The sequence below is a fragment of the Euprymna scolopes genome, chromosome 27 (genome assembly GCF_053919585.1).
Source record: "Euprymna scolopes isolate OS-2025 chromosome 27, ASM5391958v1, whole genome shotgun sequence".
Lineage (NCBI taxonomy): Eukaryota > Metazoa > Mollusca > Cephalopoda > Sepiida > Sepiolidae > Euprymna > Euprymna scolopes.
Window position 1 is genome coordinate 35152803 of NC_136508.1, and position 14972 is coordinate 35167774.

The following is a 14972-nucleotide window of genomic DNA, read 5'->3' on the forward strand; positions in this document are numbered from 1 at the left end:
AATTCCTAAACGATTGAACTTATCATTATGGCTGACAGAATGAGAGCAAACTACCCTGTTGATTAAATAAAGGTTTCTGTTCAAAATTCTTTCCAGAAAGATTCCTGAGTCCAATAAGATCCATCTGAAAAAGGTCAGAGGTTACATCAGCCAAAAGGTTGTGAGAATAACTCAGGATACGAACAATAGTTTGAATGTACAAATTCGTTTCAGTCATTCAAAAACATTAAGCTGACAATTATTTTTACGAAAAAAAAAAGATTTTTTTCTTTATATTATTAAACCTTCCATACGTTTATTAATTCAAGATAATATTTATTAAGAGTAAATTATACAGATCTTGTACTTATAGTGGCTATCATCCTGGTCAAGTTGAGCTGGCTTCCTCCTGAGCAGAAACTGTATCTCGAACGATCACAGTCCAGTTTTGACGATCCTGAGCCAAGTCACAAGAACTGATTAGCCACTCCCATTTCCAACACCGGAGACCAACTATTTGTGGGCCCAATAGTACCGCCAGGTCATTCTTAATTGTTGTCGCTCAGGTCTTCAGCTACCCACTGATACGTTTGTATCAACCAGGCAGAGAGGGGAAAGATCATCATCATCATATGAAATCGAAGATTCTATTGTTGGCATGGTTTTTTTTTTTTAATATTTTTCTAGTCAGTATTCTTTCTACAAAAACATCAAGTACTTGCGGGAAGGACAACATGAAGGTTGCCAACATGCTAAGTGAAAGTAATTTGGAGTCCCCAGCTTTTCAGTCTGTGTTGTTAACCACTACACCACCGTCACCTCCCTATTATACAGATAAAGATAATAAATGTGAAATTTCCACAAGATCATGATTATTATTATTCACTCACTAGGAATTGTCACATAGATTCACATTAAAGACTTCTTTTTGAGAACAACATGTGGTGTTCCCTGCAGTCTGAGTGACAACAAGCTTCTCAGATTTCCAATACTCACCAAGTCTTTCGATACCTTTGCAAAAGAACTTACGTTATCGCAATAGCTGTATACCATTGACTTCTCATTGGTAGCAACTATTACTCTTCACTGGAATTTGATAGCAATACCCCCCACCTCAGGTCCCAGTCCTCTTCCCACAAATCCAGTGGAGATCCGATTAGTACTTTCTTGTTTTGGTCTTTCTATTCATCCTCACGCAGACACCAAAGGACACCACCCAAAAACCAAAAACTCATCACAGTTTGTATATCATACATGAAGGGTTGGCAGAAAATAGTCAAAGAATATGTAATCTATATATCAGGGTAATATTCAGAAGCGATTTGACTCTCCAGAAACATCTTGTAGGAATCAAGCCTGAAAAAAAATAATGACTTAAAAATTTTGTATATAAGATCCCATGTAAATGTGGAAAACTATACAAAAGTGAGATATGTCCACTAAAAGTAAGGTCAGAAGAATATCGAAAAGCCATGATATATGGGGAGAGATTGAAAATCGGTTATGGCTGACAAGATATGGTGGGAAAAGGGGGAACAATCAACCCTTATGGGACGAAGTAAAAATTATAGACAGAGAAGAGTGTTTGAGAGAACGATGACTCAAAGAAACAGTGCATATGTTAGGTGATGAGCAACTACTAAATAACTAATTCTACTAGTATAGAATTTATCACAATATGGAAATCAGTAATTATAAATATTAGATTATACATATATGGTAATAATATATAGTAATAAATAATGATATTCGCATCTAGAAATAAAATAGGTTTAAGGCTCCTAGAATTTATACTAGAATTATCTGCAAGGAACTGTCGCTCAGGGATTAGATTGCAAAAGTGATATTCTTCTGAAGGTTATAGGTTCAATCCTAAACATGGGCGATTTAAAATGCAATTGCGAATTACCATAGGCTTCTACTCGACCATGGCTGATGGAACGAGAGCATACTAGTTCCGTGAATTAAATAAAGAGTTTTGTGCAGGTTCTTAAGTTCGACAGAAAGATTCCAGAGTTCGACAAGGTACACCTGAAGAAAATCAGAGGTTACACCGACCGAAACATTGTGAAAATGACATTCAAAATGAGAACAGTAGTCCAATGACTTCAAATAATAATTGCTTATTGTTTTATAAAACGAACTCTCATTAATTAACTATTTGTTTTCTTGTGTTTCTTTTTTTTTTTAATTTGATGATTATTTTAATACTTTTTTAATGTGATGATTATTTTAATTTTTTTGATGATTATTTTTATATTTTTTTGATGATTATTTTAATATATTCTTTTATTTGATGATTATTTTTATATTTTTTGATGATTATTTTTATATTTTTTTTAATTTGATGATTATTTTTATATTTTCTTTTATTTGATGATTATTTTTATATTTTTTTTATTTGATGATTATTTTTATATTTTTTTTATTTGATGATTATTTTTATATTTTTTTTATTTGATGATTATTTTTATATTTTTTTTATTTGATGATTATTTTTATATTTTTTTTATTTGATGATTATTTTTATATTTTTTTTATTTGATGATTATTTTTATATTTTTTTTTATTTGATGATTATTTTTATATTTTTTTTATTTGATGATTATTTTTATATTTTTTTTATTTGATGATTATTTTTATATTTTTTTTTATTTGATGATTATTTTTATATTTTTTTTATTTGATGATTATTTTTATATTTTTTTTATTTGATGATTATTTTTATATTTTTTTTATTTGATGATTATTTTTATATTTTTTTTATTTGATGATTATTTTTATATTTTTTTTATTTGATGATTATTTTTATATTTTTTTTATTTGATGATTATTTTTATATTTTTTTTATTTGATGATTATTTTTATATTTTTTTTATTTGATGATTATTTTTATATTTTTTTTTATTTGATGATTATTTTTATATTTTTTTTATTTGATGATTATTTTTATATGTTTTTTATTTGATGATTATTTTTATATTTTTTTTTATTTGATGATTATTTTTATATTTTTTTTATTTGATGATTATTTTTATATTTTTTTTATTTGATGATTATTTTTATATTTTTTTTATTTGATGATTATTTTTATATTTTTTTTATTTGATGATTATTTTTATATTTTTTTTATTTGATGATTATTTTTATATTTTTTTTATTTGATGATTATTTTTACATTTTTTTTTATTTGATGATTATTTTTATATTTTTTTTATTTGATGATTATTTTTATATTTTTTTTATTTGATGATTATTTTTATATTTTTTTTTATTTGATGATTATTTTTATATTTTTTTTATTTGATGATTATTTTTATATTTTTTTTATTTGATGATTATTTTTATATTTTTTTTATTTGATGATTATTTTTATATTTTTTTTATTTGATGATTATTTTTATATTTTTTTTATTTGATGATTATTTTTATATTTTTTTTATTTGATGATTATTTTTATATTTTTTTTTATTTGATGATTATTTTTATATTTTTTTTATTTGATGATTATTTTTATATTTTCTTTTATTTGATGATTATTTTTATATTTTCTTTTATTTGATGATTATTTTTATATTTTTTTTATTTGATGATTATTTTTATATTTTTTTTTATTTGATGATTATTTTTATATTTTTTTTTATTTGATGATTATTTTTATATTTTTTTTTATTTGATGATTATTTTTATATTTTTTTTTATTTGATGATTATTTTTATATTTTTTTTTATTTGATGATTATTTTTATATTTTTTTTATTTGATGATTATTTTTATATTTTCTTTTATTTGATGATTATTTTTATATTTTTTTTATTTGATGATTATTTTTATATTTTTTTTTATTTGATGATTATTTTTATATTTTTTTTTATTTGATGATTATTTTTATATTTTTTTTATTTGATGATTATTTTTATATTTTTTTTATTTGATGATTATTTTTATATTTTTTTTTATTTGATGATTATTTTTATATTTTTTTTATTTGATGATTATTTTTATATTTTCTTTTATTTGATGATTATTTTTATATTTTTTTTTATTTGATGATTATTTTTATATTTTTTTTATTTGATGATTATTTTTATATTTTTTTTATTTGATGATTATTTTTATATTTTTTTTATTTGATGATTATTTTTATATTTTTTTTATTTGATGATTATTTTTATATTTTTTTTTATTTGATGATTATTTTTATATATTTTTTTATTTGATGATTATTTTTATATTTTTTTTATTTGATGATTATTTTTATATTTTTTTTATTTGATGATTATTTTTATATTTTTTTTTATTTGATGATTATTTTTATATTTTTTTATTTGATGATTATTTTTATATTTTTTTTTATTTGATGATTATTTTAATTTTTTTGATGATTATTTTTATATTTTTTTTATTTGATGATTATTTTTATATTTTTTTTATTTGATGATTATTTTTATATTTTTTTTTATTTGATGATTATTTTTATATTTTTTTTTATTTGATGATTATTTTTATATTTTTTTTATTTGATGATTATTTTTATATTTTTTTTATTTGATGATTATTTTTATATTTTTTTTATTTGATGATTATTTTTTTATTTTTTTTATTTGATGATTATTTTTATATTTTTTTTATTTGATGATTATTTTTATATTTTTTTTATTTGATGATTATTTTTATATTTTTTTTTATTTGATGATTATTTTTATATTTTTTTTATTTGATGATTATTTTTATATTTTTTTTATTTGATGATTATTTTTATATTTTTTTTATTTGATGATTATTTTTATATTTTTTTGATGATTATTTTTATATTTTTTTTATTTGATGATTATTTTTATATTTTTTTTATTTGATGATTATTTTTATATTTTTTTTTATTTGATGATTATTTTTATATATTTTTTTATTTGATGATTATTTTTATATTTTTTTTATTTGATGATTATTTTTATATTTTTTTTATTTGATGATTATTTTTATATTTTTTTTTATTTGATGATTATTTTTATATTTTTTTATTTGATGATTATTTTTATATTTTTTTTTATTTGATGATTATTTTAATTTTTTTGATGATTATTTTTATATTTTTTTTATTTGATGATTATTTTTATATTTTTTTTATTTGATGATTATTTTTATATTTTTTTTATTTGATGATTATTTTTATATTTTTTTTATTTGATGATTATTTTTATATTTTTTTGATGATTATTTTTATATTTTTTTTATTTGATGATTATTTTTATATTTTTTTTATTTGTATGATTATTTTTATATTTTTTTTTATTTGATGATTATTTTTATATTTTTTTTATTTGATGATTATTTTTATATTTTTTTTATTTGATGATTATTTTTATATTTTTTTTTATTTGATGATTATTTTTATATTTTTTTTTATTTGATGATTATTTTTATATTTTTTTTATTTGATGATTATTTTTATATTTTTTTTATTTGATGATTATTTTTATATTTTTTTTTATTTGATGATTATTTTTATATTTTTTTATTTGATGATTATTTTTATATTTTTTTTTATTTGATGATTATTTTTATATTTTTTTTATTTGATGATTATTTTAATTTTTTTGATGATTATTTTTATATTTTTTTTATTTGATGATTATTTTTATATTTTTTTTATTTGATGATTATTTTAATTTTTTTGATGATTATTTTTATATTTTTTTTATTTGATGATTATTTTTATATTTTTTTTATTTGATGATTATTTTTATATTTTTTTTTATTTGATGATTATTTTAATATTACAAATATTTTCTGCATTTTCGTGAGTTGCAATTCTTGGTTTTCTAAATTTTTCCACGCAATGCTAGAATACATGTCCGACTGATATGAAATAATCATTTTGTATTGAACAGGAGTCTTATCTAAAAAATATTGATTTTTTTTATGGCAAGTCAGTTAATCAATAATATTGATATTTTATTTGCTTACAAAGTGTAACGTTTTCAAGTATTTCATCATGATCGTATTCGGTATAATGCCAATGCTGGCATGTGTTGGATGACTTTTAGAAATTGAATTTCAAATCAACCTATTTCTGGCCAGGTCTTTATTTAATCCTCTTTCCTTTAAGCCCATCTTTATTATTTGCCTCCATGTTTTCCTTGGTTTTCTCCTTCCAACTGATTATCTTAACTCTTCTGATCTACGAACCCAACAACTCTCTTCCATCCTTTCAACATGGCGATGCCATCGAAATCTACTTTTCTGACACATCTCCCTATACTGTCAAAATTTAATCATCCTCTGTCTGTAAGATTCACATTACACATCTATCGTACCATTCTCGTATCAGTTCTGTCCATGCAACACATGTCCTCAAGCCTTATTGGCCAGATTTCACTTCCATATACCATCACACTGTACACACATGCCTGATAAACTCTTATCTTGATCGACAGTGCTAATGCTCTGCTGCTTAGTAATGATACAAGTTGTATTAACTTACTTTATTCACTGCTTGTAATCACACACGCACCTGCTCCATTTTTGTGCTCGAATGCTCTTAATAAGGTAACAAATCGTTAATAGCTTTGTGATCAAAATATACTTTCCTCCACATCAGAGTTCCTATTCATCTTTATTATCGTATACTTTTTGCAGACAAACTGGCGATCATCTCTCAACCTACCAGTAATTCCACTGCACCTTTTTGTGTACCCTATGCTCGCAAGTAGCACAGAAAAAAAAAAAAAAATTGCACCTCCTGTCTCCCTTTCCATGAACTGAGAGCAAAGGAACTTTACTCTTTCTAAGCGATTTCCAACATTATAATTACTGATCAACACTCAGGTCTTGGTAACATTCATTTTTCAGACTTTTGCATAATATTCTCTCAAATTATAAACTTAACAAGCAAGTCTGCCATTATATATATATATTTTTTGTTTGTTTTTGAAATCCTTTGAGATGAAACTTCATAATTTTTGTATTCATTTTTTTTATATCGACTGTTGTCATCTTCATAGTTGTTGTTTCATGATGCTCAATCCAATTCATCCTCTGGCCTTTGGGGCCAGTGATGCTGTGGATAGAGACACTAAGATATAAAGGGTTCAAATGTGAACTATATTTTAATTCTATCAAAGGCAAAAGTCTTTCGTGAAAATTTAATAGCTATCAGACATTAATTATTAAATATTCCCCAAACTTCAGTTTCTTTACAGTATTTACAGTCCAGGTGAGCATTTTCTAAAGATAGCGGTTTCAATCCTACCTAATCAAGTCAGAGTATTGGTTATCCCAAATGTAGTGAGTCAACAACTATGGAAGACAGTAATTACTGGGGATACAGGTACAAGACTAAGCATTCTTTTTTTTTTTTTACATGGGTGAGTCACCTCTTATCAAGGCCCAAAGGCCACTCAGGGATAAGGGTCATTGCATGTACAGTAATCAATGAGATAGTATTCTAGTAATCATTAGTATTGGAGGTTTTGATAGAGTGTCTTACTTAAGGGGGCGGTTTGTCAGGAGTTTGTTTATGTTGGACTTGAAGATGTCCAAGTTGTAGTCAGGTGGGAAACAGGCAAGCGGCAGAGAGTTCCACTGGCGTGCAGTTCTAAGAAAGAAGCTTTGTTCATGGAATCTACGTTTGGATTTAGGCACAGATAAAGAGTGGGGAAAATTATTGACAGTAGTTTCAGTCAGACGGGTGTTTCTTGTGAAAGATTGGTGAGGGGGGACGAGGGATTCGAGCTCAGACGAGCACCTGCCATGGAAATAACGATAAAACAAAGACAGGCTTGCAACGTCTCTTTTGTGGGAGAGAGGTTGCAGGGAAGAGAAAAGGGCACCCCCCACTAAACCACGAAGTCTATTTTGTACTCTGTCAAGGCAGAATAGACTGTTTTTAGCAGCTCCTGCCCAGATGTGGCAGCAGTACTCCATCTTTTGTCATACTTGGCTTTTATACAGATAGAGAATTGCATCAGTAGTGAGATTTTCTGGAGCGGAAGAAGGATCCCATCATTTTCCCAGCATCCCTGGCAACAGATTTGATGTACATGTTCCATTTCAGATCAGGAGTAAAGGTCAAACCCAGGAGCTTGTCAAAACATGAAGCCTCCCCAAGACGAGAGCCATCCATTTCAATTGATGCTAGATGAGGAACAGAGCGTTGATGATGTAGAGATAGGAGCTTGGTTTTAGATGCATTAAAAGTAACCAGCCACCTCTTCCCATATTGTACCACGCGCTCAAGATCAGAGGAGAGAGAATCGGAGAGAACTTTGTCAGTTACGGCCTTTGATGTGTTGCCATAGATGGTAGTGTTATCAGCATAGATGTCAACGAATAATTTAAGTATGTGTTTTGGGAGATCATTGATGTAGATCAGGAAGAGAGTTGGACCCCTGGGGGACTCCAGCATTAATACTGTGGGCCTCTGATTGCTGCCCATCAACCACTACTCTTATGAGCCTATCAGATAGAAATGATTTAATTATTGAGAAAACATTTCCAGTTATACCGTAGCTGGAAATCTTGTGAACTAGGCCCTTATGCTATACCTTATCGAAGGCCTTTGATATGTCAAGAGCAATTGCCCTAGAAAGGAAGCCTTTGTCGAGAGATTCACTAATCCGATGGGATATAATTGTAAGCACATCAGCTGTAGATCTAGCAGAACAGAAACCATATTGCATGTCACTAAGGAGGTTATTTCTGCTGAGGTGGTTGACTACTTCTTTATTTAATATGGATTCCAGTAACTTACTCATGACACACAAGAGACTTATTGGTCTGTACTGAGAGGGAGATGACTTATCACCTTTATGCTTCAAGTTCTTTATATCTTCAAATATTTGTTCATGATGTTTGCTTTGGTTGTTTTGTAAAGAAAAATTGTTTTCGTTTTTGACTTTGCAGAATATGATCGAGTTTTTCAAAGGAAAGGAGAAAAACAATAACATCAATATTTGGTGCATTTTAGGTCATAAAGCCAGTATCTTCACTAAGTATAAAATTGACCGCTTCTAAGGACCAATAAAAACCAAGTATATATATATATATACTAGCAAAAGTACCCATTATTGACTGGGTTCAAAAACAGCCTACAGAAAATGGACTCTGATTTATGAAAATATGATAGGTTATGAAAAGGAAGGGTTGTAAAGAGATAGCTTCGAATTTGAGGTTATCAAAACCAAAGCAAAATATGATGAAAGTAAAAATGAAATAGATAAACCCCATAATTTATTATACCATACCTGTTTACACTGAAACACTTATCACAATATTCCGTGAATCTATATTAAAAAACTTTGTTAAACTTTGTGACATATTTTCATTCTATGGAGGTCAGGCGCGAATGAACACCCCATAATTTTATTATACCATATTTCTTCAAACTGAAACATAATTATCAAAGTATACTTATGCAGATAGATATGAAAAGTCTTTATTAAAGTTTGTGCCTATTTCCATTCTATGGAGGCCAGGCGAAAACGCAGACCCCACAACATCCCTATTTAAGTTGAAACATACTTATCAAAGTATTATTATGTACATCTATATCAAAAACACTTGTAAACGTTTTTTTTTTTAATTTTTAAATTTTTTATTTCCATACTTTGTAGACCAGGCGCGTACGCAGACCTCACAATTTTAATGAATCATCATTATGCCAGATCAAACATACCCATTCCTGTGTCTCGATACATCTTCTATCATTATATGTGATCAGTTTTCTATAATAGTCTACCATATAGGAGCCTATTCGTGACCAGACACACACACACACACACAGACATTCAGCTTTATATTATAGATATATATATATATATTTCTTGATAATAATCATAAAATAATATATCTAGTGAGAACAAGTAAACATGTTCAACATTTATAATCCTAACCTTAATATAAGCATGTAGATAAAGAAAAAAAGAAATTAGCATAAAAATATCAAATATCAATTTTAAATGAAAAATTTTGAATTAGTTGATTACTAAATGAATTTAATATAGTCTATTTAAAGAGTGATTTGTAAATTGATACCATTACATGAATTTGCCAACTAAACAGATAAAAAAAATCAGATTTAACGATTGTAAGTAACATCTGCTGGTCAATAGATATTACATTTCATTTATAAAATCATATGCCAAAGTTTAAAAAAAAGAAAAAAAAAAAAAAGAAAAAAAAAAAAGAAAAAATATATTTTAGAATTTGTCAGACTTTCAGACGCACAAGAAGCACAGAAAAATACGGATTTTATACTGAACAAATTGGATTTTACACACAAGAAAACGTAAGTAAATACACATTAATAATTTCTTTTTTAATTTAAGATTTCATGACAAAAACGACATTGTTCCTATTTACAATGCCTCCCCATGCGACAGAGTTAGACACCAGGGTCGTTTTTTAACATGGAGAAAAGGAATAAAAATAAAAATTGTCTCAGTCGTGAAGGATTTCTCCTCCACTGACAGAGAACAAGAAATTGAAGTGCAGCATCTGAAGAACAGATACTACACTTTGATCTTGTCCCCAAAAACGACATTGTTTTTCATTTTAAATTGGAAAATAAAAAAACAAATTGCAACAAACGAATATATATTTTATAAAGTTAGCCATGTTTGACCATTTGTATAGGCAGAATTCACTTGGTAAAGTAATGAACTGATCATTATGAAATTTGAAACACAGCTGTGAGGTGTAAGGGATTCAAGTTTGGGTTATAGTTAATTTAGTTCACTACAAAAGGGAGTGAAAGCTTTTTGTGAAACTTCTACTTCATATTTTTGTGAAATTTTAACAATAGGTACCAGACAACAATTAATAAATATTCCCCAAATTTCAGTTTCTTAACAAGATTTTAAAGTTTTTTTTTGCAAGGGAGAGAGGGAGCATAGTATGAGCACTGTATCACATTTGAAAACTCAAATGTAACAGATTTGCATTGAATTTTATCCATAGTCATTAAACACCAATTAAACAAGAGTCCTTGAATTTCAATTTATTATTAAGACCTCTTTAGCTTAAGCTATAATTTTAAGAAATTTTCAAGAACCAAACCATGTAATGAATTTTGATCAAATATGGATTCTAAACATAAGGTTTAGTATTATTATATATTGATTTTAATCTTCGTAAAGGGACATAAACTGTCCTTTTTGGAGAATTAATTCTCCTAACACACACACACAGATATATATATATATATATATATATATATATCAGTGTTGGGACGATTAATTGGAATTGGAAAAATTTGTAGCATTTCCAATGCCAAACACGATTCTTTTGTCTTTTTTTATTTGATTATTTTTAAAACAAAATCTCTCACTGCACAGTCACAATAAAATAAATATTTATTTTTAAACTATCAGTGAAACTAAAATCTATACATAACCCCCTAGAAATGTATTTTTATGTTTGAGAAAATTCTGCACATTTAACATGTGCTTTTTTATGGTAATCAAGAAAAAAATAATAACTTTATAGTTAAATATTTTGAGATTTATAAAGAATCGGAATCAGGAAAAATATTGGAATCGTCCCATCACTAATATATACAAGTGACTGACCATGTCAGTTTGAGGAACAGTCTCTAGCAAGCTCCTCTGAAAATTTCTGGACTACAGACTTGTAACTTGATATATAGGAGATTTAGACCCGTGGAACAAATTCAATTTAGTGTTTAGCCATTAAAAATAGATGCTAAAAGGTCAAAATTGAAAAAAAAATAAAAATAAATATTGGATTTGGCAGGTGTAAGTTGACTTAAAGTGCTATGCTATGCATGCACAAAACTACATTTATAGTTTGAAAACAAAATTCTTAACTTGATGCGGCTCAGAGGGTAACAAATAGAGCTAGAGAGTTGCATGCTTTGGTTTCAATTTTAGCTGATGGCACCTAAGTCATATTTTTGGGGTGCACTATAATAACTAAAATAGTGCTCAATTTTATTTATTCATGCAAACATTGTTGGCTACATATATGCATACATGATTCAGCTGTGATTTCTATTGAAATCCAGCATCACTAGACTATTAATTTCAGACTTATGACCTGATGATGATGCATTTTGATAGAAATCACTGCTAAAACATGTATGCACATATGTAGCAATTTATGTATAATTGGCACAACATAATCTTTATTACATTATATCAGGAATAATCTATATATATAAAAGCGAAAATGTATGTATGTGTGTTCGCTTTTTCTGCATGTCTACAAAAGGCTTCTTTCACAGAAGCGGTCGGTCGGTTCACAACTTTTTAAAACTTTTTATATCACATATAAATCGTAATATCTCAGTTAACAACGAAGCTCGCCTGTCTATTTAATTTGCTCGATTTCGGGAAGATAAATATTCAACATCTGTCGCTCGCCGCATGTGGGTTAGTCTTTTTCCTATAACATCTTGGGGGAAAAAAAAGCGTTCAGCAGTAAATACTATCCCGCAGTCAAACTTGACCTCATTAACTCATTAAAACGGACACCTGCCAAATCCAAGTAATTAAATAAATTCAAACGTGTTTCCGTTAGCATCTCGCGGTAGGGCAATGGTTAACGTCGCACGTTTTTTTTTTTTCACTTTAATGTACAACTTTACCTACACCGTTTCGGTTTCTCATACTTACTTTTTTTTTTTTAACCCCCCCCCTCCCCGGAGTTTCCACACACACCTCCAAGCACGCAGGCAACGCTGGGTACCCCTCGCTAGTCCAATATAAAAAAGAAAAAAACAATCTATATATATCAAGTAGTAGTGTTACAGCCAACACAACTCGACCGATCATGACTAAACCTGGCACGATGATGATCTTCCACCTAGGGATGGTGCACACCATTTTTCAAGTTTACGGTCAAGGTCATATATAGCCTACACATATATATACTCTCCTACAGACCACACCACTGGACCAATCATGACGTAGTAATGGTGCACACTATTTTTCAAGGTCAATGTAAGATTAAGGTCATATTTAGTACAACTCTTAATAAACTCCCCTACCTGAGGATGGTGCACACCAAGTTGGAGCCTGCCACCAACCCGGGGGCCCCCATCATGGCGCTGGCCAACTTCTTTGTGGATCTGAATCAGATCACTCTTCTCCACCTCCATCCTCTTAACCATTGTTGATGAAATTTGGCGGGATAGTGGTCCCTAACATAGGCCAAAATTTAAATCTCCAAATCGGATCCCCAATCATTATTCTTAGTTAAAGAATTTTGAACACCATAAGCAATAGTTGCTATTACAATATTCACTTACTGCAAGGGTGCCCCGCAAAGTGGGTACCTGAGTGTATAGCAAAGTCCTGCGCAAAGCATACATATCTTTGCTAGTAAATAATGAAATAATTAAATCAAAATGAAAAGATAATAAACTACACAAAATAAATTAAATTAAAAATAAAAACATGAATACGTAATAAGTAAAATATAATCAAAATGAAATCAATTTTCAATAAATGCCTAAATGAATCTTGCTTTCCTAACTGCTGGAAAACCGCTTCTGTGGTACCAATTTTCAAGAATTCTGGTGAAAGAACTGACTCATTACATTAAATTATCACCCCATTAGCCTTCTCCTGCTTTTCGCCAAAATATTTGAGTTCTTAATTAATCAAGCTCTAGCCCATCACCTTACAGTTGCTAAACTCCTGACCGACAAACAATATGGATTTAGGCAAGCACGTTCCACATCAGACATCCTAACTGTAATCGCTGAACGTATATACCATTCACTTGACAAAACAGGAGAGAATAGAGCGGTAGCCCTCGATATATCTAAGGCTTTTGACAGAGTGTGGCACGATGGTCTTCTAAGGAAAATCAGATCATATGGTATCACTGGAACAATACATGATGTAATTAAATCCTTAAGTAAGAGAAAAATCCAGGTTGTTCTCGACAGTCTTACATCTAAACAATATGATATAAATGTGGCTGTTACCTCAGGGGTCTATCCTTGGGCCTTTATTATTCCTGATATTCATAAATGACCTCCCTGATAAAATTATTTCTGAGATGGGTATATTTACTGATGACACCACTCTCTATAACAGGCACATGGGGAAAACAAATGAACACATATCTAAGGAAATGGCAGAAACACTAGATGACCTCCAATCTGTAGTGGAATGGGGACAAAAATGTATGGTTACATTCGATGCTGCCAAAACTAAGTTTGTTTCTTTTAATAATTACAAGAAACCTTCTCTACCATCAATAGCAGTGGCCAAGAACACATTACACGAAAGTACTTCCTTTAAACTCCTCGGCCTAACGTTTACAGGGAACATGAACTGGAATAGATACATTGAGAACATTGCCAAGGCTGCTGTGAGGAAGGTGGGCTCTCTCTACCGTGCTAGAAAACTACTTAAACCTGAAAGTATCTTGTACCTCTATAAGGCCACCATTCGCCCATGTATGGAATACTGTTGTCACATTTGGGTTGGTGCATCTGCTGCTTGTCTCTCGCTCCTGGACAGGGTTCAAAAGAGAGTCGCCAACCTGATAGGTCCTGAACTGTCATCTAAGCTTCAACCTCTGTCCCATCGACGAAATGTTGCATCCCTCTGCCTGTTCAACAAGTACTTCAATGGTGAATGCTCTGACGAACTACAAGCACTTGTACCCCCTCGATGTGACAAACCTGACAAGCAGCTAAATCCCACCCCTTCACAGTAGAGATCCCTAGGTGTAAGAAAGCCTTTTACTCCAATAGTTTCTTCCCCAGAACTGCTAGACTTTGGAAATCCCTTCCGGGATTCTGCTTTCCAACTGTACTGACATGCAGAAGTTCAAGTGTAATGTGAACAGACATCTTGCTACTCATCTTCTCTTCATAACACCCCTGCAACTTATGTCCCCGATAATAGCCCCTACCTCAAAGTGGCACTGTGCCGTGTTTGGGGTGAAAATTGAATAAAAAAATAAATAAATAAATAATAGACTAAGACCAATAATAACAGATAGTAATATTAAAGA

At 28.7% G+C, this 14972-nt stretch overlaps 1 protein-coding gene across 2 annotated transcripts in view; it reads right to left on the reverse strand.

The window, feature by feature from the left end:
* Window positions 1-14972, reverse strand: part of LOC145248818 (glucose-6-phosphate exchanger SLC37A2-like) — a 164116-nt gene that overhangs the window by 37834 nt on the left and 111310 nt on the right. The gene's annotated exons all lie outside the window — the stretch shown is intronic.